Source organism: Canis lupus, chromosome 7 (assembly GCF_048164855.1).
Source record: "Canis lupus baileyi chromosome 7, mCanLup2.hap1, whole genome shotgun sequence".
Classification (NCBI taxonomy): domain Eukaryota; kingdom Metazoa; phylum Chordata; class Mammalia; order Carnivora; family Canidae; genus Canis; species Canis lupus.
Window position 1 is genome coordinate 29,937,337 of NC_132844.1, and position 24,156 is coordinate 29,961,492.

Sequence of the window (24,156 nt, forward strand, 5' to 3'; positions counted from 1 at the left end):
CAGTGGCATCCATCACCCACTCAGTTACTCAAAAACCTCAGGGAAATTCTTGTGTTTTTTGCTATTACCCCAACTGTTAATCTATTTCCAAAAATGTATCCCAAAAACATCCTATCTTTGTATTTCCTCTGCTACTAAGAGACTACATAAAATAAAAGGTTAACTCAATGAGTGTTTTAATGGCTAATCACAATTCTTTTCTCCTTTTAAAACTAAAATAGGAAACTAACATCAAAGTGTGGGATTACAAGGCCTTGGGGCTCCTGGTGCATCATGATGCCTGGTATCCTCTTCTTTTCCAATTCCACACCCTTGTCCAGTCACCAGTGGCCTATCTTAAGTATGTGAGATCTCCCCTTGACAGGGAGAAAGAAGACACAATGATACTGTGTAACTTTGGGCAGGGTGTAATTTTTTCCTATTTATTGTGATAGGGTTTAAGGGTTTATGTTTTATTTTATGAGCTTCTAGAGGAGTCTCTCCTTCCCTCTTTTCCTCTCTCCACTCCTGTCTCCTCTTGGTCCAAATTCTTCCTACTTGAGGCCTCTTGAGCCCTCAGTAAGGAGACCTTCCATGTACAAATCCTATGGCTCTCCTATTTGCCATAGAAGGAGAGCAATCTGGGGATAGTTCTGCCAGAAAGGACTCACTGCCCCATCTTAGGGGTACTCAATGTAGAGACAACACAAAGTTTCGGAGCCATATTTTTTCTTATTCCCCTTTTGACTATAATAAAATTTTAAGATTTTTTTTTTATTTTGAAGTATCTTTAATTTTAAAAACTTTCTTGATAAGAACTCAACACATTTCATCTATTTAATTGTAATTTCGATTCTAGTGAACATGAAGAATGTTTTCTAAGATGACCCTACCTTAGGTAAAGGAAGCCAAAATGATTTCTAATCAGTCATGCTATTAGCTGTTCACCAAGTAGGTTAGTAATCAATAATTTTTAAATAATATGACTGTAAACTACTCCATTTATGAGCAATGCAAGACCTTTCAAAGGATTACTGAAAAAAAAATATTTTTAAAAAGGCAAATATGTAAAGTGTTAAAAAATAATGCAGCTTTATAAAATTAACCTAGCTTCTAAGTAAATGTCGAGGATTCAACTCTTGCTCTTTATTTACCTCATTAATACATTCATATTTCCATTCTTTCTGAGCTCAGGATACTTTGAAGATACTTGTTCTATGTTTATTTAAGGCTAAATTTAATAACTATAATCTTTGATGTGTACTTTTTGAGAAAAATTATATTAAAAAAATCTATTCATCACTTTATAGGCAATTATCTCTTTGAGTCACTATTAATGTTTATACACAAAAAGATTCTGATTTTAGTTATAAAACTATTGAGCCTAAAATTCTTTTTCGGACACAAAGAAACAGAGAAAAGTCTACATGATGGAAGCACCAAACTCACCTAAACCCAGTCATTTACATCATTTACTATAGACAGCAACAAAAACTGGTAAAGTGAAGATCCAGACCTATATCCAAAGGCCATCTTGACCAATTTTACCCTTGCATCTCAAGCAAAACATAACCAAATAGAATTAATCATATTTCTTTCCAAACTTCTCCAATTGATATATTGTTATAAAAGTCAAGGCACAATAATAGAGAATCAGCAGTCACTTCAGGATAGTTAAAAAATGTAGAATATAAAAATTTGGTACGGGAAAGTTGCAGGGCTATATAAAAAGAATAAAGGACATATATCTTAATGTAATTGGCCTAAGTTCAACATAGATGGAGAGGAAATGGATTAATCAGCCTATAGAAGTATTTTGCATACCTCTCCCACATTGTTATTGATTCAGGAAACTTAGATTTAAGGCACCCTGTACATAGCATTACCCTATGCAAAAGAATCAGATCAGAAGTAGGTCTGTGAAAAATTTGGGGCAAATGGCCACATGTAGGGTTTCATTTTGGGAGATCTTTTAAGAAAGAATGTTTCAGGTCTTGCTGAGAACACTGAGAAAGCTACTATAAATCAATCCTATTTCTCATTCGGATGGCATGATTTGTGGATATAAAGTCTGGAACCACTGCAACCATTTTGTCAACATGAAGGACACATTGGCTCACACATAGGAGGGACACATAGAGCTAATAACATGGAAGGCAGGACAGAGAATTGGAAAGAATCTAGTTCCCTGATGACATCATTAAGCCCTGAAGACTACCTTGCCTCTGGACTTTTCATGTATGTGAGCCAATAGGCCCCCTGCTTTATTACTTTTAGGACAGAGTTTGATTTTTGGTTATTTGCAGTGAATGAATCCTAACTGATGATCCTGAGTCACTAGCATATAACTAGTATGTAAGCCCAGGGAGAAAATGTAGAGAGGAAAGACTGAATCCTGGGGCATTTAACCTTAGAGATTGAGCCAAGAAGAGGAACATAAAAGAGAAGGAAGAAACTGGCAGAAAGTAGAAGAGAATGAAAAAAGTTCGGGGTGTCACTGAGAAAAGGAAAAGAAAGAAAGAAAAGTGCTTGGCAGATGAGAGAGTGGTTACCTCTTTGAGAGTTCCTGGGAGCCCAGGTAACATGAGGGCTTATATACATGACCCTTGGAAATGGAATCACACAGCTTGTCAGCAGCTCTAGCAAGATTATTCAGTGGAGGGTAGGGTGAAAGACAGAGTAGACCAGAGGGAAAGGCGGTGAGGGTGTGAAGACTGAATGGACTCATGTTTCATGAAGTTTTGGTGTGAAGAGGAGCAGGGAAGGGAGTCAGAAACGGAGGGTGCTGAGGGATGAAGACAGTTTGTCTTCATTGCTATTGCCATTTGTTTTTTGAGAATGGAAAACACAAGCTTGTCCATGTGCCAATGGAAACACCCAGAGGAGAAGAATCAAAGAGGCTGCAGGAAAGAAGAAAGAATGGTGGAAGTGATTCCTTGTAAAGGTGAAGGCACTGGATGCCAGGAGCAAGGGGAAATACTTCAGAGGGGCAGCGACTCTTTCCTTGTCAAAGGGGAGCACACAGAACAGAAGTATGGATAAAAGAGATGTGTGGATTTGTGATCAGAAGATGGAGAAGCCCCTGTCGGATTTTCTGCGTCAAGTATGAGTGAGCATCGTCTGTCAGGATGTAGGGAAACACTGTCACCCAACATGTGGTCATTACCTCGCAGCAGGCAGAAATTTTTTTGTTAGGCTCTTGGAAGACAACCTTGTACATTTCTAAAGTTGCAAAACTCTTTATAATGAGTTTCTTATCAAATTAAAGGGATGCTTTATAATTGTTTTGACAGTTTGCTATGCATAGTGGGATCAGAGAGGATGATGGAGGGAGGTGTTTCTTTTACTATCAGTTTAAGATTTAGCAACTAGATTCAGATTCTCTTAAACCTGGTTTTTATAAAAAGGAAATTTAAAACTTTCCACTTAAAATATTTACAAGCCAATGACATATATATTATTTCCTCTCCAACATGGAATACCTTTTAGCTACAGTCAAGTTAGCTCACATCCATGGTCTTTGTTGCTATAGCCTTAGGTTTTCTTTTTTCTTTAAGTTTCCTCTAGTTCTCTGGTATTGTGAAAAGTTGGAAATGTAATTTATAATACTTGTCCAAAACTATAACATGTATATTCTTAATAGGCTAGATGAAGAAGAAAAGATCATATTCCATTTCTCTGGATAGTTTTATAATAAGATCAAGTTGAGAAACTGTTTGATGTTTCAAGATGATTAGCTATGACTTCTGGTTATAAGTTAGTGAGGTTCTTATTAAATCTTAATTATAGGTTTCAGCTAACAAAATAAATTAATTAGACTATTATAAAAGACCATGTGGGAGAGGAGAGAGTGTGGGTTATTGTTTTGTAAACACTCTGTTAGGCTTGTCCTATTTTAGGCACTGTAAAATGACTTTTTTTTTTAAGATTTTATTTATTTATTCATGATAGTCACACAGAGAGGGGGGGGGCAGAGACACAGGCAGAGGGAGAAGCAGGCTCCATGCAGGGAGCCCGACGCGGGATTCGATCCCAGGTCTCCAGGATCGCGCCCTGGGCCAAAGGCAGGTGCTAAACCGCTGCGCCACCCAGGGATCCCTGTAAAATGACTTCTTTTGGATAAAACCACTTAAGGGATTTTAAATCCAAAATCTTTTGTATGGAACTTCTCTAGCTGTGTATTTTCCAAGAGACAGCATATCCATCACTTCTACCTGCAGATTTCAACTTCTGATGACACATGGCTGAGAACAAATGCTAGTTTAATTCAGGCAAAGTCAAATCCAGGTCAATCTCACTGTCTATGAATCAAAGACATTTGGGGCAGAGTTGAAAATACAAGCCTAATTAGTGAAGTTGTTCAAAACATATGGCCCAGGAAAGAGTAAACCCACACATTTCACAAAACACAGTCATTGGGTCACTCTAGGCTTTGTGAAAGGACATCAGTTAAAACTACCATAAAGGTATTTTGTTAGATTTTGATCATGACCTCTCTAGCTATCAGTGTATAACTCTTTGAATTTGAACCTATAGGGATTTCATATAACTAATATATATATATGTTTTATATATATATATATATATATACACACACAAACACACATCTATGAGTTTTATTTAACTTAGACATATAAGTACATATGTTGAGAGAGAGAGAGAGTGTGTGTGTGTGTGTGTGTGTGTTAGAAGTTCTTTTGATGAAGGGACTTTAGTGAATGGTAGTGGGTGTCACAGGTGAGAGAGACTCTGATCTGTGATCGCATTTTTAAAGCTGATTCTAGCTTTAATGAATCAGCCAGCCACAGGTCATAAGTATAAAGGTGTTTCTCAAAGAAGTTGAGTTCACCAAGCTATCCCAAAATGTCAGCTATAGATTTGTTGGGAGGAATTATCATTGGGATGATCAATAAAAAATTTGACAAGTTTTTTGTCTGCAGCCAGAATAAAGTTTTGGATCAGTAGTTACCCAAACAGGCCAATTGGTAAGTAGTATCCCTCTTGTTTTTAACTTTTCTTAATTGGGCCAAATTAACTCTGTCCCCTGCCTAGCTCTGAAGTAAAGGATAGAAAGGAGGGAGGTAGAAGAAGAAAATAAAGTCTCAATCATTCTCCTTGGCTTTGTGCCTTTTCTCTTGAACCTTCTTCTTTTTCTCAGTGAGGGAAGGCCGTGCTGTATCACTGGGAGACTGATGTCTTTCCCTAGACCGAAGAGATGCTTTTCCCTTCCATGAGAAGCAAACAGGCTTCTATTTTCCCTTAGATATGTCCAAAAATCAGAACTTTCAGGCAGAAGATAATGGAAGACTTAATGTTTTAACATTTTTCTTCTTTTGAAAATATTTAGGCATAAATTTGCAATAATTTTGGATAATTATTCCATTTTCTTTTGTTCATAGTTTTCCTCAACTTGAAAGAACAGCATAAACTACTGTTACAAAAGTACGGTGGATTTGGAGTAAAATCCAAGATTTGTCTATGAGTTTTGCCCTGCTCTGCAGTTCTGATTTTTTCTTCTGTTGTACGTAATACAGGCAGCCCCAAGCCCCGAGTGATTTTCAAGTGCTCCTGATGTGGGGTTTTCAAAGCGGGTTCCACAAAGAATCAGTATCACTGAATGTTCCCTCTAGGGGGTCACAGTCCTCCCTATTAACATTGGGCTCAGCCACAAGATCTGCTTCAGTCAATGAAATGGCACATGAGTGCCACACGGCACCCACGGTGAAAGCCTCAAGCCCTTCACAATGTTCTACTGTTTTCCTTTTATCTCTTCCATGAGACCAGCACTGGCCCAGATGGAAGCTGCCCTTTCAGCCTCGATCCAAGAGTGAAGAGGATGTTAAGAAAAGCCATAGCTACAGCCACCTAGCTGCTGTCATGTAAAGGAAACAAGAAACAAAGCACCACTGGTTAAACCACTGAGATTGTGTTACTGCTGTATCCTAGCCCAGCCTTCCCAATGCATGACCAGCATGAAAAGGGGTTCTTTGTATCAAGGAAATTTCGAAATTTTGAAAATGCTGCATATGCCATCCCGCTAAAGATAATATATATACACTGGCATTTTAAAGGATGTTAAAAAAAATCCTCAGGAAAGAAACCAGTGTACCATTGTGATCTAGCAGTTTCCCAATTGTCTTCATTAAAGAATTGTTTTTTTATATAATACTTAATAACCTTTCTCCAAACACACTTTTTAAAAGAGCTACCCTCATGTATTTTTTTCCTGTACCTGAAAGAGAGACCGATTCAAAAGCTGGTGGCTCTTGTGAACTTTTGCAAACTATTCATTACTAGCTTCATTCCTTTGTTCATTCATTCATTAAATAATGAAAAAAAATACATCAGGTACTATATTGTTAGGGTTGGAGACACCAAGTGGTCCAACTTCTATCTTGTGGATATGCAAAAAGTATCACTGTCATGAACTTCTATAACTCCATTTCATTTCTGACTGCATGTCTGGGCTTTGATAGAGTACCTATTTTTGAGAATATGATTACTACTGGTCACTTCTCAGGTGTCCACTGCCCAGTTCCACATGGTGGCTTCAGGACCGAGGAGTTGACATTGTCATACTAGTTTCATGGCCAAGCCATGGTGGGACAAAGGTGAGAACCTTTGCAGGGTGTCCTATGATCCTATGTTCTTGGCCACATCATATAGCCATTCCCTTCATGGCCTTAATGGTGCTGTCAAGAAGCAGGGTTCAGTTCTTTGTTCTGGGACTGCAGAATTCTATGATAACCTCCAGGATTCCTGGTCCTAGGGTTACGCATACCTCCTCTTTGTTACTCAGAAAACAGTAATCTAGGTATTGGTGTGAAAGGATTTTGCAAATGTAACCCAGGTCTCAGTTGACCTTTAATTAGGGGGAATATTCAGGTGGGCCTGACATGACAGCATAAGTCCATAACAGCAGTTTTTTCCTGCTGATTTCAGAAGAGGAAATCCGAGATTCAAAGCATGAGAAGGATTCAACACACCATCTCAGGCCTGACAGTAAAATGGATAGCGGCCCTGACAGCCAGCAAGGAAACATGGGCCTCAGCCCCACTGACCCCTGCCAACCTGAATGAGCCTGGATGTGATTTCTCCCGAGTCTCCAGACCAGACTCCGCCTCGCTGACACCTCAATTTCAGCCTGTGATATTCTGAGCACACACTGCCCCTGACCTACACAACCAGGTGCTGTGGGACCAGCAGCACCCACAGGACCCTGAGCTAAGGAGCAGTGTTTTAAGCTGCTAAGTTGGAGGTCACTTATTATGCAGCCATAGAAAAGGACTACAGGCCCCAAAGGCCCTGCTCGTGCCCTGCTTCTCCCACCCGGGTTCCCTGTTTCCAGTTTGGAAGAGCCTTCGAAAGTCAGAGGGAAGCCTGTGCGGCCCTTCTTTCATTAAGATGCTGTCTTTAGGGACCGCTGGGTGGCGCAGCGGTTTGGTGCCTGCCTTTGGCCCAGGGCCCGATCCTGGGAACCCGAGATCGAATCCCACATCGGGCTCCCGGTGCATGGAGCCTGCTTCTCCCTCTGCCTGTGTCTCTGCCTCTCTCTCTCTCTCTCTCTCTCTCTCTCTCTCTCTGTGACTATCATGAATAAATAAATAAAATCTTAAAAAAAAATGCTTAAAAAAAAAAGATGCTGTCTTTATAACCTCTTTCCTTCATTTCTTTCAAACCCCGTATATATTAAAGTTCAGATGCTGTCGCAGCCCCCGCCTCCATCCTTGGGACCCCAGAGCCACCCGGCTGCCCGTGGATGGCGAGATCAGAGCCTCCGGCCTGGTCCAAAGTGGGGAAAGGAAAGAAGATGATACAGGGACGGGGAAACACTCCATGAACGGGTATCTCCGCACACTGTTCCACCCCGACGGCTTCCTCCCACAGCCCTGTGAGGTGGGACGGGGCAGAGGAGAGGCTCCCAGCTGGGCCGTCAGGAGACGTGCGGCCCTACACACCTGCCCGCCCAGGCCTGGCTGCGGTCCCTACGGTGCAGCGTGGCACCGGATCAGCCTGCGGGAAACAGGAAATCGTTCCCCGGGCTGTGTCCGGTGGGCATGGCACCCGCAGGGAGTGCTGCCCCCAGGGGGGCATCGCGTGGCAGTGAACGGTGTTTAGATGGTGCAAATCCCAGAGACTCTCAGGCGAAGGGAGAAACCATCTGGTGAGGCCTCCTGGTATCAGGGGCTGGACAATGTGGACCGTGTCCTGATCTGTAACTGCATAGACACACATTTCCCTGGGATCCAGAGGGGGAGCTGCAGGCCCTGGGACATGGGTTCTGATGTACAGGGGAAGCAGCCGTCTCCTTTCTTTCCCCAGAGCAGCCTTTAGGGAGGAGGGCCAAATCGAACAAGCAATTTCTATGTATTCAGTGCCCGCGCTCCACCAGGCAGGGTGCCCCTCTCTGCATGCATTATATAGATTAGCCCTTAAAACAAATCTGCAAGGTTGGTAAACCCTCATTTTAAAGATGAGAAAGTTAAGCCACAAAGAGGTTAAAATCAACTGCCCAACTCAGGGGATGGAGTTGTCAGAGCTCAGTCCAACGGACCTTGGCTCTTGTCTTTGCCTTTCTAAGCAGGTTGCCTGTTACATGGAGGGAGGTCTCTAAAACAAGATCATCTGTGGGATGAAGGCGAGAAGGAAAACCACATGGCTAAGAGACAGTGTGAACAAGCGTCTGGGTGAATCTGTTTAAATTAGTTGGCAAAGAATCCACAGTGGAATGGGAACTGTGATTACTCTGATCTTGGTGGCTGTACCTCGACACACTCTCTTGGTACCTCCGAAGGCAATTATATTTGTAGTCAGTGTGGCTGCCTGAGAGGCTTCAAATCTAGCTCACCACTGTTTTAGGTCTCCTTAACACGTCAATGTGAAGAATTACTCCCTTCCACTAGTCCAACAGCATTTGATTCCAATGGCTTCTATAGTATTTACCACATTGAATTAAAGTGTGTTGTGTGTGCTGTCACCAAACATCCCACCCATCCACCGCTAGTATTTATTTTTGTTTCCTCAAGACCAAAGTGAGTCTGGCACATAGTGGGTCTTCAGTATTTGAGAGAAAAACCAGAGATCTTTGCATATTCCTCACCATAAGACATAATGATTTGGTTCTAGGATATATTCTTACACATTGGCCATGATTTAATCAGCTCCAAAACCAGAAGCATCTCAGATCCACCCTTCTGGTGCTTGAGCTGTAGGATAAAGGCTGACATTGCATAGGGATGAGATGTCCTAGTCAAAATGGAAAAGGTCAAGGATATGGTTATCAGAGCAGGGTCTGGGGCTACCTGGGGCCCAGTAAGTCATGGGGCTGAACTGCAAGGTTCATTTCAAGGGGCCTCCACCAGTAAAGACAACAGAAACTCTCAACAGTAGGGGACCTAGGTGTCTCCGTGGTTGAGCGTCTGCCTTCCGCTCAGGTGGTGATCCCGGGGTCCTGGGATCGAGTCCCACATTGGGCTCCTCTCAGGGTGCCTGCTTCCCTCCTGCCTATGTCTCAGCCTCTGTGTGTCTCTCATGAATATTTAAATAAATAAAATCTTAAAAACAAAAGTCTCAACTGCTGCTTTTCTCGCTGATGAAAGGAGCTCCTGCTGAAACCATTACCCAAGAGAGTGATTGCCCTTAAACCTCTGTTCCACTAGCTGGCACTGCTTCCCTGCCCCAGCTGGTTCTTTCCACCACTCCCTGCCTGAGCCTTCCTCCTGCCTCCACCAGACCCAGTGGGGGCTGGTCCTGCAGAATTCCACTGGAAGTTCTCACTGGGGGCTTAGCTTATAATTCTCGCGTCTGGAGATTCTCACGTACTCCTGCTCCTCTGCTGGATGCTTCTGCTCAGCCGAGCCCCACCCTGAAGATACTGCACGCCTTGCAGGAGTTGAGGCCACCTCCCCCGACCCCCACACCAAGCTCTATTGTGCCTGGCTTGCTGCACACTGGGAGGAGCTCTCCTGTGGTTCAGCAGGATGGGAATTGAAAGACAGGAAAGATCTTGCCACGGAACTGAGGAGAAGGAGAGGGTTGTGGTTCTGGTAATGCCCTTTGAAACTTGTTATGCATTTTCTCAGAAGCAGTGATGATTAGGTTCTAGAATGCTGTCGGTGTAACGCTGTCTCAGCTCTGTGATGAGTGCCGCTGGCTGTGGTGAACTGGCCCACCATATCTCTATGGGAACATACACTCTGAGTTCCCAAGGATGTCTTAGAGATGAATTCTGATTCTACAACTGGTTGGGAACTGCCTGTTTCTCAAATTTATCCCAAGGAGCTTATGATTTTTCTGTCATGATTCTGAGGTAGTTCTGGTTTTTCAATCAGTATAAATCACGGTCAAATCTCAGGCTCTTGGAACTGAGTATGTTGAGAATAGAAAAAGTTTTCCTGAAAACACCTTACCAGAAAGCAACACAGAAGCCTCATTCTGAACAAAACTCAGAACATTCTGCCCTGGGATTTGCTTCCTGTTTTGAATATTCCAGAGGAAGGAAGGAAGATAGTGAGTCAAAGGGTGCCTGCCTGCAATGGCTGTGCACCCAGATCCCAGGTTCCAGCGAACTTCCTCCTCAGACATCTGCTCTTTCTCTTTACGTTCTTTTCAGGATATTATTAGAATACATGTCTACTGTGATCTTAGGGACAAAGATTTTGAAAATATCTGCTTATTGAAGCTCTGGTCTTTAATTCTCCTGGGTTGGATCTAGGTTATATGTTCTTTTCTGAATGAAAGAGATGTGATCATCAGTTTCCTTAAATTGACTCAATCAACCCTAGCAAAACTGGCTTGAGAGGTTGGGTCAGTTCTGAGAAATGGTAAGACCCAGCTCGTGTTTTTTTACAACCTGCTCCCACTCTTGTCCACATCACCCCCTGGAAATGTTAAATGAGTGGCAAACACAATCACTGTCTTTCTTCTCTGGTTCTTTGGTTTCCTCCAGTTTGCTGACACCATAAGCAGCCTGGGCAACTCCAATTTCTTTGCAGCATCTTGAGGTAAACCGGCTACATGTTTAGCACTTGCACCTCAGAAGGACAGGGTTTTTGAAATACGAAGGAGCAGGAGCAGGACTCCACTGTTATTTTATTAACAAAGCAGCCCTGTTTCTCTTGTATCTTTGAAATGAAAGGTAAGCTTTTCATCATCCAAGAAAATTCACAGGCAGAGTATACCCTTCCCTTCATTTTACATGGTTCCTACCTGCCTTGGAATAATGAACCTTCAACACCAAGGAAATAAAAACCAAACCCCAACCAAAAAGTCAAAAAACGCTGAGAGACTATCTGGACTATCTGGACTCCCCGAGGGCTCTGCCCCATGCATATCCTCCTACTGGCAGGGCTGGGGTTGGAAAACTATCCAGTGAAACTCAGAAGTTGAAGCTCAAGGCTTCTACTAAGTGGCAGGCTTGTCTTTGACATCTTTGTTTCCCTTGAGACCTTTCACAGCATCTCAAGTTGCAAAAGCAGCTCTGAACAAGAACAAGTAATTACCACAATGGATATTTAATATTTATTACGTTAAGCTCTTAATAACTTGTAATAGTCATTAATCATGTAAACTTATTAAAAATCCTAGCAAATTCGTGAGGAGCCATTTCCTAGGGTGATTTATAAAACCGCAGAGACTTTCAAACCTCAACAAGTCACCCTTGAAGTGAAGAGAATTTAGAAATGAATAAAAATCAAAACAAATCCCGTGTCTGTGACTTATGTGAAATATTAATGCAAGTTCTTTGATGCTATTTGTTAAGTCATGGGAAAAAAACAACTTTAGGTTTTTGCTACCAACAATAAAGTAAATTTATTTGCCTCTAAAGCAAATGTTCATGACTCTGAAAGGACTGCAAAGCTTCAGTAGATCTATGGTCTGTGATATTGAAGTTGTAAGAGCATTGTTGGTAGGGATGAGTTTTGTTTTGTTTTTTGTTGCTCACTTACACAGTAGGACAGTGATGAATTAAGAAAAGGTAGGGTAAATGCAAACCCAAACACAAGAACTGTTGGGTCATATATTAAGAAATTTGGGGGCAGCCCGAGTGGCTCAGTGGTTCAGGGCTGCCTTCAGCCCAGGGCCTGATCCTGGATACCCGGGATCAAGTCCCACATCGGGCTCCCTGCATGGAACCTGCTTCTCCCTCTACCTGTGTCTCTTCCTGCCTCTCTCTCTCTCTCTCTCTCTGTGTCTCTCATGAATGAATAAATAAAATAAAAAAAAGAAATTTGAATTCATACTTTTTCCAATTTGTATGCTTTGACAATTAAAGAAAACCCTTACCATTCTCTTTTTCACATTTGGATGATGGCCTCTATTCTCCTTTTGCACCTCATTCCAGGACTTTCAACTGCAAGAATGCTCTATAATGAATTATATATTTTATATAATGAAGAGTGCAATTGTTTTTGAGGAAGGAGTAGTGGTCAGGTAGGCTTCTATAATTGGTAAAGTAAGGAGATTTCTAGGTAAGTTTTCAAAGCTTCTCTTCTTTTCCTCTGCCTCTCCCCAGCGGTGGGTCAAGGACAAGCTCATGCTGTTTGGGTGGGGGTGGGGAGCGAGGATTCTCTCCTTATGATACACAGAGGGACCCAAGGGTGTGTTCCTTGGGAGTGACTATCTTTGGTTCTTTGATTCCCATGGACTCTTCATTCCTATTTGAAGTCAGCTGTGCTCTGGACTTGGGAACATTCCCCACTGATCTCTGCTCTGGCCTCTAGCTTAATAAAAGGAGACTTCTCCTGTTTGCTGTGGCTGCTCTGAAGAATAACCAGATGGTTGTAAATCTTCCTTTAAAATGTCTTTGGTATAAGAGAGGGCCTATAATTAAACAATTGAACTTTTTTTTTTTTTTGGTCCATCTGCTGGACAACCTCAAGGTCATGCCTAATTAAAGAGAAGCTTCCTCTGTCTAGGCAGGGATTTGAAAAAAGATTCCTTCTGGGTAGATTTACTCAACTCTTCACACTTGACCAGAATCAGGAGTGTGCCAGGCACAGAGCAAGTTGTTGGAGAGAAAACACTGAAATCTCAGTAGTTTCCCTCAAGGAGTTCATCTGGTAGAAAAAAAAACATAGAATAAATAATTACAGTATGAGAAGTGTTATAGAAAATGATGGCTATGGAGATGGAAGGCCAGGTGTGAGTGTGTGTGTTAGGAGTGGTGTAAAACTTTCTTGGAAGAAGTGGTATTTATTTTTTTTTAAAGATTTGAGACGGTGAGCATGAGGGGAGGGGCAGAGGGAGAGAGAGAATCTGGAGCAGACTCCCTAAAGAGTGTGGAGCCTGATGCAGGGCTTGATCTAACAACTCTGAGATCATGAGAGGAGCTGAAATCAAGAGTCACATGCTTAACCGACTGAGCCACCCTGGTGCCCCAAGAAGTTGTATTTAAATTGAGCCTTGAAAAACTGTACAAGGTAAGCTAAATAGGAAAATTATTCCAGAAACAGCATTAGCAATACACAGAAGTGGGAAGGTGGCTAGCCACTCAGGGAACTACAGGTCAGTGTGTCTGGATTCTGAAGCAGAAGGAGAGGTATGTGAACAGGACTCTGAGGATTAGGTGGGGCCAATCGTAAAGGCCCTAGTGAACTTTGCTAAAGGCTTGGGTTTATACTGAGAACCATGATGACACTGAAAAATTTTAGAAGACTGTTATAATGGAACGTAACCTTTAGAAAGATGTTGTTTGCAATAGTATGGGCAAGCTACTAGAGGAGACTGGCTAGTAAAGGTTTGGGAATCCTCAGTATTTAAATTCCCTATTGACTCCAGGACCTACCTGTGGTATTCAGGAATCTCTATAACAGGTAGCTACTGGTTTAAGTACATTATTGGAATATTATTTTATGTAGTGCTCTACAGATAGTTATGGATGTTTTTATAGAGTTTTTTTTATTTTTAATATTCAGAGTTGTTACAATTTTGAAAGATGAGAATGGAACCATTAGTCTCATTTTATAGAAGGGGAAACTGAGGATCAGATTGAATAACTTGCCTGAGATCATACGACTAGTAAAGTTGCACGGTCTTCTGTCTTCAAATCCATAATTCTCTCCTGCACACCAAGGGGCCTCTTACATTACAGTGAACAACTGTATAACTAACCACATCCTCCTTTCTGTAGCAGGCAAATGTGGATCCCTTAAGAGTTTTAAAGAACAAAGTTATAATACCCACACAGAAATTATACCACAGCACTCTTGGCAGGCACAGCACCATCCTAGAAGTCCTTATTTTGTTGCTAAATGTATTCCTTGTACGTGCTTATTGTCTGGAATACAGCATAAAAATATGATTACATAAGGGAGCCCAGTTTATCTGAGTCCTTGCTAATGTATTTCCTTCAGCATTATGGAAAGTAGAGTCCCTGGGGTTGGTACAATGTTGAGATAAAGCTACTCTGTCTTCCACATAATGCCTCTCCCACAACTCTGTTGGTATTTTTGGGCCCACTGGAATGGACTTTACGGGAGAAATATGGGAAAAGCATGTGACTGAGTTCTCTATCTCCGTCCCTACATTGAGAAACTGTTCATACCATTTCTGAGTCTTTAACTCTGCCCTCCTCACCTCTAAAGAGAAGACCTTCTACAAAAACTCTTGAGGGACTCTCTTTGAAGTCTACTTCCTACTCTCTGTGTGAGCTCAGTTGATCTGACATCCTGAAGCCCCATCTCTCTCTTTCTGTGCCTAGCTGCCCTGGAATGATATATTGGGTTGGATGATCTACTGGGCCAGCCTTTCAGAGAACTCTTGACCTGAACTCTCTAGCCATAGGCAAATCATGCCCAACCCTTACATTCTTCCCAGATTTCTGCAAACCCTTCCAGGTCTAGCAACCTTGGCTTCCATGATAAAAAGGTAAAGACAATCATATGAACTCAGGATGGGAGTGGACCTCAGGTTTTGTGCAGAATTTTTGTTTTCCTAAGTCAAGGTATATAGTCAGATCATTCAATGATCCTCTTCATTTCCATCATAGTTTATTTACCTATTTCCCTATCACTGAACATTTTGGTTTCTTACTCTGTTGTATTATTATGACTAATATACATCAACTTGCATACGTTACTGGGAGTCCTGTGAGTTCTTTGGATTCCTCTGTACTAAGATCCTTTCTAATGCCAAATCTACTAACATCTCTATTTTCTATCACCTTTGTTTTTTTCATGAACATAATTCAATTCCTTATTATTTACCTTTGAACAATTGTAATAGCCCGCTAGTGGTCTGCCTTAGATCTTATACTCAAACGGTCCTCCATATACACCATCATACTAGGTCATCTTGTCCACAGAGTTACCTAATGTCTAAAAAGACCTGAGAAGCTCCACATCAAAAATGACCAGTCTTGGTCATTCAGGAGATCCATAAGCTAAAACACCGATATCCAAACTAAAACCCATAGTCTCTGATCAACACAATCACCATGTAATTACCTGTTCTTCATGAACAGCAAATAGCTAGTGAGTTTTTCCAGAGGCTGCCCTTCTGTACAGTGCCACAGGCCTGAATCTAAGAATACTCAAGTACTTATGATTTCTTATTTTGTCTTGTGCAGCTGAGCTCCTGGACAAATTTGATTAAAAGTATTCTTCTTATGGGGCGCCTGAGTGGCTTTGTCAATTAAACATCTGCCTGCAGCTCAGGTCATGATCTCAGGGTCTTGGGATCGAGCCCTGTGTCAGGTTCTCTCTGCTAAGTGGTAGCTTTAGCTTCTTCCTCCTGCTCTGTCTACATGTGCTCTCTCTTGTCAAATAAATAAATAAATAAAATCTTTAAAAAAGTACTCTTATTCTATCAGAGTGGGATTTAAAAGAATGCCTTTTCGGGGTAGATCATCTACACACCTAACCTCTGCTTAGGGTTATATAAATCCCTGAAAATATTTTATTTTATTTTTAAAAATTTATTTATTTATTCATGAGAGACACACAGAGAGAGGCAGAGACATAAGCAGAGAGAGAAGCAGGCTCCATGCAGAGAGCCCTATGTGGGACTCAATCCTGGGACTCCAGGATCACCCAGGCATCCCCCTGAAAAAATTTTAAAATAAGGAACCTGACTTCTGTCTTCTATGAGGATAAATGCAGTTCATGGAATCACCTATGAACCATAGACTGACTATAATCTCATTTATCTGGGAATGCACAAATCCAATTAAAAATGAAAGTACGGGAAGCCTGGGTGGCTCAGGGGTTGAGCATCTGCCTTTGGCTCAGGGCATGATCCCAGAGTCCTGGGATCAAGTCCCACATCAGGCTCCTGCATGGATTCTTCTTCTCCCTCTGCCTGTGTCTCTACCTCTCTGCCTCTCATAAATAAATAAATAAATAAATAAATAAATAAATAAAACCTTTTAAAAAATGAAATGTACTCCAGGAGTCTTTGATGGGTGAGGAGCATAACCATTAGCTTCTAGCCTCAAAATGTCCACGTCCAGTTCATCCTTTCCATGTATTGTGGTTCAGAACTTTGGAAAAGCAGCTGAATCATGCTCAAGCATTTGGATCTGTGATACAGTTAGAGGACAACTCAGACTATCTGATTTTTTACCTCAAAATGTCAACCTTGCTTTCTATAAGCCTAAAAGCTTTAGCCTATGTAATTACTCTAAATCAACTACAGACTCTCCTTTTCTGCATCCTCCTCCTAGTGATTCTAATTTGGAATTTTTACTTTGTATATTTTGAAAAAAATCCATACTTAACGGAGAAAATTGATATAGATTCTAGAACATACTAATCATGCACTTAGTTTTACTCCAGTTGAGTCACATTACCTGAGAATTATTATATGACTTTAGCTTTCCAAATAAATGCTTTAAAAAATCTACAATTGTTATGCCCTGGCTTTTATGAGTGTCACTAAAGAACAGCCATGTAATGAAGAAGGAATTGGCACTGTTGGTTAAACTAGTACTGAAAAGTAACCCATCACATTTTTTATAGTTCTTTCTTCTGTGAAGATCTGATCTGTATCACCTTGGCTCTCATAGTCAGGAGAGCCTGGGTATGGAGAGAGACTTCATTTAACACCCTGGCTGCAAAATGTGCTTCAAGCATCCTTGAGTCCTTGTAGCTGAGGTCTCTGAGAAACAACCACTCATGCAGAGGGGCACTGGGAAAGAAACCAGATGAAAATGAGTGTAGATGCCCCCTCCACCTCAGTCAAAGCAGCTCTGCTCCATTATATTCTGTAGACTGTGCCTCATTCAATAATTTTGTTTAAGAAAAGCGTTAGTATTCTAATTGGAGATATCATAGTCAAAAGAGCATGAATTATAGCATCAAAAAGTTCTGAGATTAATTTTCAACTCCATCACTTATTAGCTTTTCTGTCACTGGCCAAACTACTTTCTCAATATTTTAGTTTCCCTATTTGTAACATGGGAATATTAATAATACCTACTCCTGCACGGTAGCAGGGGGTAGCATAGAGGACTTAATAAGATTTAGTCAGATAAAAATGCCCATCAAATAGGAAAAAGATATTCCATGCAAATGGAGATAGCAAAAAGAGGAGAAATTGACAGTAGTACAATAACAGTGGGAAACTTTAACAGCCAACCTAAATCAATAGATAGATCATCATTCTGACAGAAAATTAATAAGGAAATAGTTTTAAATAAAACATCAGACCAGATGGACCATATATGTGTATGTGTATGTGTGTGTGCGTGAAGAATATAACATATATGTAAACATTCCATCCTCAAATAGCAAAATATGCATTCTTTTCTTTTTTCAAGTTTACATGGAACATTCCTCAGGACAGGTCACAAGTTAGCCCACAAAACAAATCTCAATAAATTTAAGAAGACTAAAATAATATTAAGCATCTTTTCTGACCACAATGGTATGAAGCTAGCAATCAACTACAAGAAAAAAAAAAAAGAAAGAAAAACGACACAAACAGGTGGAGACTAAACAGCATGCTAGTAAACTACCAATAGGTCAATGAAGAAATCAAAGAGGAAATTTTTAAAAATACGTGGACATAAATGAAAATGAAAACACAACAGTTTAAACTCTATGGTGGGGCTGCCCAGGTGGCTCAGCAGTTTAGCACTGCCGTCAACCCAGGGTGTGATCCTGGAGACCTGGGATCGAGTTCCACGTTCGGCTCCCTACATGGAGCCTGCTTCTCTTTCTGCCTGTGTCTCTGCCTCTCTCTCTCCCTGTGTCTCTCATGCATAAATAAATACAATCTTTTAAAAACTAAACTCTATGGGATGTAGCAAAAGCAGATTTAACAGGGAAGTTTCTAGTGTAAGCCCATTTCAAGAAACAAGAAAAATCCAAATAAACAATTTAGAAAAAAATAACAAATCCCAAAGTTAGTAGAAGGAATGAAATTTGTCAAGAAAAAAGGAAGACTCAAATCAATAACCTCAGAAACTAAAGAGAAGTTACAACTGATATCACAGAAACACAAAGGATTATGAGACTATTACAAAAAATTATGCGTCAACAAATTGGGCAACAAAAAAAATATGGGTAAATTCCTAGAAACATACAATCTTCCAAGTCTGAATTGATAACAGATAATCTAAACAGATCAATTACTAGTGACAAAATTAAATCAAAATAAAGAAACCCCAACAGAAGCCCAGGACCAGGTGGATTCAGTGAAGTCTACCAAACTTTAAAAGAAGAGTTAATATCTATCCTTCTCAAACTATTCAAAAAAAAAAAAAAATAAGGATATTTCCAAACTCATTCTATGAGGCCAGCATAAGAAAACCAAAGACATTACCAACCAAAAGAAAAAAATTGCATACCAACATCCCCGATCAACATGGAAACAAAAATCCTCAATGAATATTAGCAAACTGAATTTAACAGCATATTAAATGGCTCATTCACCAAGATATAAAGAAGGATTTATTCCAGGGATGCAAGAATGTTTTAATATCCACAAATCAATTAATGTGAGACACCACATTAACAAAATGAATAAAAATATATGATCATTTCAGCAGATGCAGAAAAAATAACAAAATCCAACATCAGTTCATGATAAAAACTCTGAGTAAAGTGAGTTTAGAAGGAACATACTTAAACATAATAAAGGCTATACATGACAAACAGATAACATCATACTCAATGGGAGAAAGTTGAAAGCTTTTTCTCTAAGATCAGGGACAAGAAAAGAATGTCTACTCTCCTTTTTCTTTTTCTTTTTTTTAACGTAGTACCGGAGGTCCCAGCTACAACAATCAGACAAGAAAAATAAATAAAGGCATCCAAATTGGTAAGGAAATAAAATTGTCATTATTTATAGACAACATGTTATTATATGTAGAAGACCCTAAAGATTCCACCAAAGAACTATTAGAATAAATGAACTCAGTAAAGTTCCAGGATATTAAATTAATATCCAAAAATCTGTTGCATTTCTACACAGTAATAATGAACTATTAGAAAGAGAAATTAATAAAAACTTCACATTTACAATTGCATCCAAAAGAATAAAATACCTAGGAATAAATTTTACCAAGTTGGTGAAAGATCTATATTCTGAAAACTGTAATAAGACACTGATGAAGGAAATTGAAGACAACACAAATAAATGGAACAATATACAGTGTGTATGGATTGGGAGAATTCATACTATTAAAGTGTCCATGCTATCCAAAGTAATCTACAGCTTCAGTGCAATGCCTGTCAAAATCCCCATGGCATTATTCACAGAATTAGAACAAACAATCCCAAAATTTGTATGGAAATACAAAAGACTCTGTATAGCCAAAGCAATCTTGACAAAGAGGAAAAAAAGAACACAATCTTGGATCTCAAAATATACCACAAAACTGTAGTAATTGAAACAGTATGATAGTGGCACAAAAATAGACACATAGATTAATAGAACAAAATAGGGAGTCCAAAAATAAACCCACAGTTAGATGGCCAATCTGTATATATCAAAGGAGGAAAGAATATACAATGGGGAAAAGATGGTCTTTTCAATAAATAATGTTGGGAAAGCTGGACAGCTACTTGCAAAAGAATGAAACTGTACCACGTTCTTACATCATACACAAAAATAAACACAATATGGGTTAAAGACCTTAATGTAAGACCTAAAACCATAAAATTATTGAAAGAAAACATAGGCAATAGTATCTTGGACACCAGATTTAGGAGTTTTACTGGATCTGTCTCCTCAGGCAAGGAAAACAGAAGGAAAAATAAACAAATGCGACTACGTCAAACTAAAAAGCTTCTGCACAGTTAGGGAAACCATCAACAAAACAAAAAGTCAATCTACTGAATGGGAAAAGATATCTGTGAATAATCTAACATGCAAAATACACAAAGGTCTCATGTAACTTAACACTGACCCTCTCCCCCCACCACCCAAAAAAAACCCCAAACAAAACCAAAACCAAAATAAAATAATGTGATTAAAAATGGGCAGAGGACCCAAATAGGCATTTCCCCAAAGAAGATATTCAGATGGTTAAGAGACACATAAAAAGTTGCTCAACTAATAGGGGAACTGCAAATCAAAGCCACAATGAGATATCACTTCATATCAGTCAGAATGGCTGGTATCAAAAAGACATAACAAATATTGGCAATGATGTGGAGAAAAGAGAATCCTGGCCCACTATTGGTGGGAATTAAAATTGGTGCAGCTGCTATTTAAGACAGTATGGAAGGAAACAGTATGGAGGTTCCTCAAAAAATTAAAAATAGAAATACCATATGATCCAGTAATTCCACTTCTGGGTATTTACTCCCCAAAAAACAAAAACACTAATTTGAAAAGACATATCCACCCCTATGTTTAATGTAGCATTATTTACAATAGCCAAGATATGGAAGCAACTTAATTGTCCATCAGTAGATGAATGGATGAAGAAGATGTGGTGTGCACGTGAGCATGCAGATACACACACAATGGAATATTACTCAGGCTTTAAAAAGGATGAAGTTTTGCCTTTTGCAATAATATGGATGGATCCAGAGGACATTATGCTAAGTGAAACAAGTCAGACAAAGAAAGACAAATACCATATGATTTCACTTATATGTGGAATCTAAAAAATAACAAGCAAAAAGCAAAACAGACTCTTAAATACAGAGCACAGGCTGGTGGTTGACAGAGGGGAAGCTGGTGGGGGATGGGTGAAACAGGTGAGACAAATTAAAGGAACTTCCACTTAATTATAAATCACAGGGATGGAAAATATAGCATAGGGAATACTAATAATATGTAATAACATTTTATCATGACAGATGGTGACTACATTTATACTGGTGAGCATTTCATAATATATATAATTGTCAAATCAACAAACATTACACAACAAACTAACATAATGTATGTCAACTACACTTCAATTACAAATTTTTTTTGTCATCAAAAATACACACACATATATATATATTGTAGAAAGCATTATTCAGCACTTTTTTATTTTGTTATTTTTTAAAAAGATTTTATTTATTTATTTATGAGAGACACAGGGAAAGAGAGGCAGAGACACAGGCAGAGGAAGAAGCAGGCTCCATGCAGGGAGCTTGATGTGGGACTCGATCCTGGGGCTCTTGGTCACACCCTAGGCAGAAGGCAGATGCTCAACAGCTGAGCCATCCAGGCATCCCATTCAGCACTTTTTAAAACTCAATTTTGTTTGTGGTTTTATTGTATCTCTATTTTTCACTGTATGCTACCTCCAAAATAATTTTGGAAATATCTAGGGCATAAATAATTTTTAAAAAGTAAACATGGCTACATTTTTATAACATAAACTTTTAGCTGTGATAATGCAAAACAGGCACACTAAATATCTGTCATAATAATCTTAAAATGTGTAGCAATGCAGAAGCTCATGTGATTGAAAACATATCAGCACTTCATGTCAGAATGATAGGCCTGAATATGTGCAAATGTTTAAGATTAGCCCCTAGGTAGTTACCTGGGAATTTCAATACATTTCTTGGAAACCGACATCATAAATAAGGATATACCGTCTTGATTTGTCATTGTAGATTTCTACTTTTTCTTTTGAATATTAAATCACGTTGAAAAAGAATCATGTGTAAGCATGTTAAGCCATCTTCTGGAATGCAATAGATTGTCCGCACATGTAGAGAAGCCATCATTGGAAAAAGTGGCTGATAGATGAAAAGAAGCACTAATCTAGAGTTTAAAAAATGTTTTAAAAAAGTTGTGCCAGAGGCGCTTGGGCGGTGCGGTTTGTTAAGCGTCCAACTCTTGGTTTCAGCTCAGGTCACGATCTCAGGGTCCTGGGATTGAGCCCCGCATTGCATCGGGCTCCACACTCAGGGGACAGCCTGCTTGTTTCTTCTCTCCCTCTGCTTCTCCCCCTATTCATGTGCACGCTCTCTCTCTCTCAAATACATAAATAAATACTGGGGGAAGAAAAAAGAAGCCGCAGGCAACTACATTCAGTATTCATAGGGCCTCTGTAGTTGCTTGTTTTATCTATTTGCAAAAAATGTAATGGCATTTGATAGAGGCCGTTAATATTTTTAACACAGCAGCACAGCTGATAAGGGAACTTGTAATTAATATCTTTAAAAAATTATTAATGACTGAGTTTCAATTGTTTCCACTTATTAACTAATGGTATTGAAGTAATGTATGATCACCTGAAAAGCACTTTTGCTATTCTTAAGATACCATACCATTCTAAAAATCTCACATCAAAGACATATTTCTGTGATATGTTGTATCATAGAATGTTAAAAATATAAGCTGTACAGAATTCAACTGATATAAAATCATAAAATGACTTAACCATGTGCACTATGATTGGTTAAAATAAAAATGAATTACTAGGTGTTAAATGGGTACCTACCTCATGTTCAAGACTGTTTAGGAACTTAATATGTAAATGTTCTTAACACCAATACAATAAACTCTATAAATTGTATGATGGTACAGTGCAGAGACTTTGTGGTAGACTAATATTCCTTTGCAACTGATTGAGAAAATAGGGAAATGTAATTCCACCATAGCTGATATTACCTATTTCTGCATTTAATTTTGTTTCTGAGTGGCATCGAGATTTTGATATCATACTAAAAATAGATTTCCCCTTGACAGGAAAAATCTTTCAAAATAAATGTTACCTTATTGAAAAGAAAAAAATGTGTAAAAAAAAAAAGTAAATATAGCCTTCACATATTCTTTGTTCCTGCCAAACTGGAGTTGATCCTCTCTATGCTCTTACTCAAAGGGTTCATTTTACTTGAAATGACTTTCCTTCCATGACCTCAGTCAGTGAAATCCCTGACATCCTGCATGGCCCAGTTCCAGTGCCCTCTTCTTTACGAAAGCTTGCCCTGCACTTCCTTCAGTTTTCCAAAGAACAATGGCAAAAACCCTGTGAACTCATTTCTGTATAAGAAGGTCAGACAGGAGAGAAGTCTGTTATTTAATATTGTGAAGGAAATCATTTTTAGGAACTTGAGCCATAAATACCAAAAGTGACAGGACTCATTTGAGGAGGCAGAGGCAAAGAAAAAAGACAAAGAGGTGGACAGAGAGTGGGCTCCTGGGAATCAGATGTGGATTGGAGCTATGGTACGACTACATATCAGTCATGTAACTTTGGTCAGTGAAGAGGGCCTTGGGTTCTTTAACTGTTAAGATGCGTCAGTTAGGGATTGTGTTTTGCTCAAATTATCAAAATGACAATGCTGAAACACATAGGGCTTTATTTATTTATTTATTTTCCATGAACAAAAAAGCCCAGAGGAAGCAGTCCAGGGCTGGTACAGGAACTCTGTCCTTCTGCTCTGCCCCCTTACCGTGGCATCTCTTCCTTATGAATGTGACTTGGCCTCCTCTACTTCCAAACCTAGTGCCTTCAAGAAAGAAGGGGAAAGGTGAAGGAAAAGAGGCATGGAACATAGAGTTTGTTTAACCAAAATTTCCCAAGAACCATTATCACTTACATCTTATTGGACAGAACCATGTCACATGGACATCGAGATCTACAAAGGAAGTTGGAAAATATTGTATGTGTATGTGTGGTTAGCTTGGACACACTGTTTTCCCTAAACAAAATTAATTTTCTGTTAGTAATAAAGAAGAGATGGGTACCATGTAGTAGTATCTTGTCACAGCGAGAGTAATGTGCTCCCTTCAGGATGTAGAAACAAAATAGCATTGAACCCAGAAGCTTCT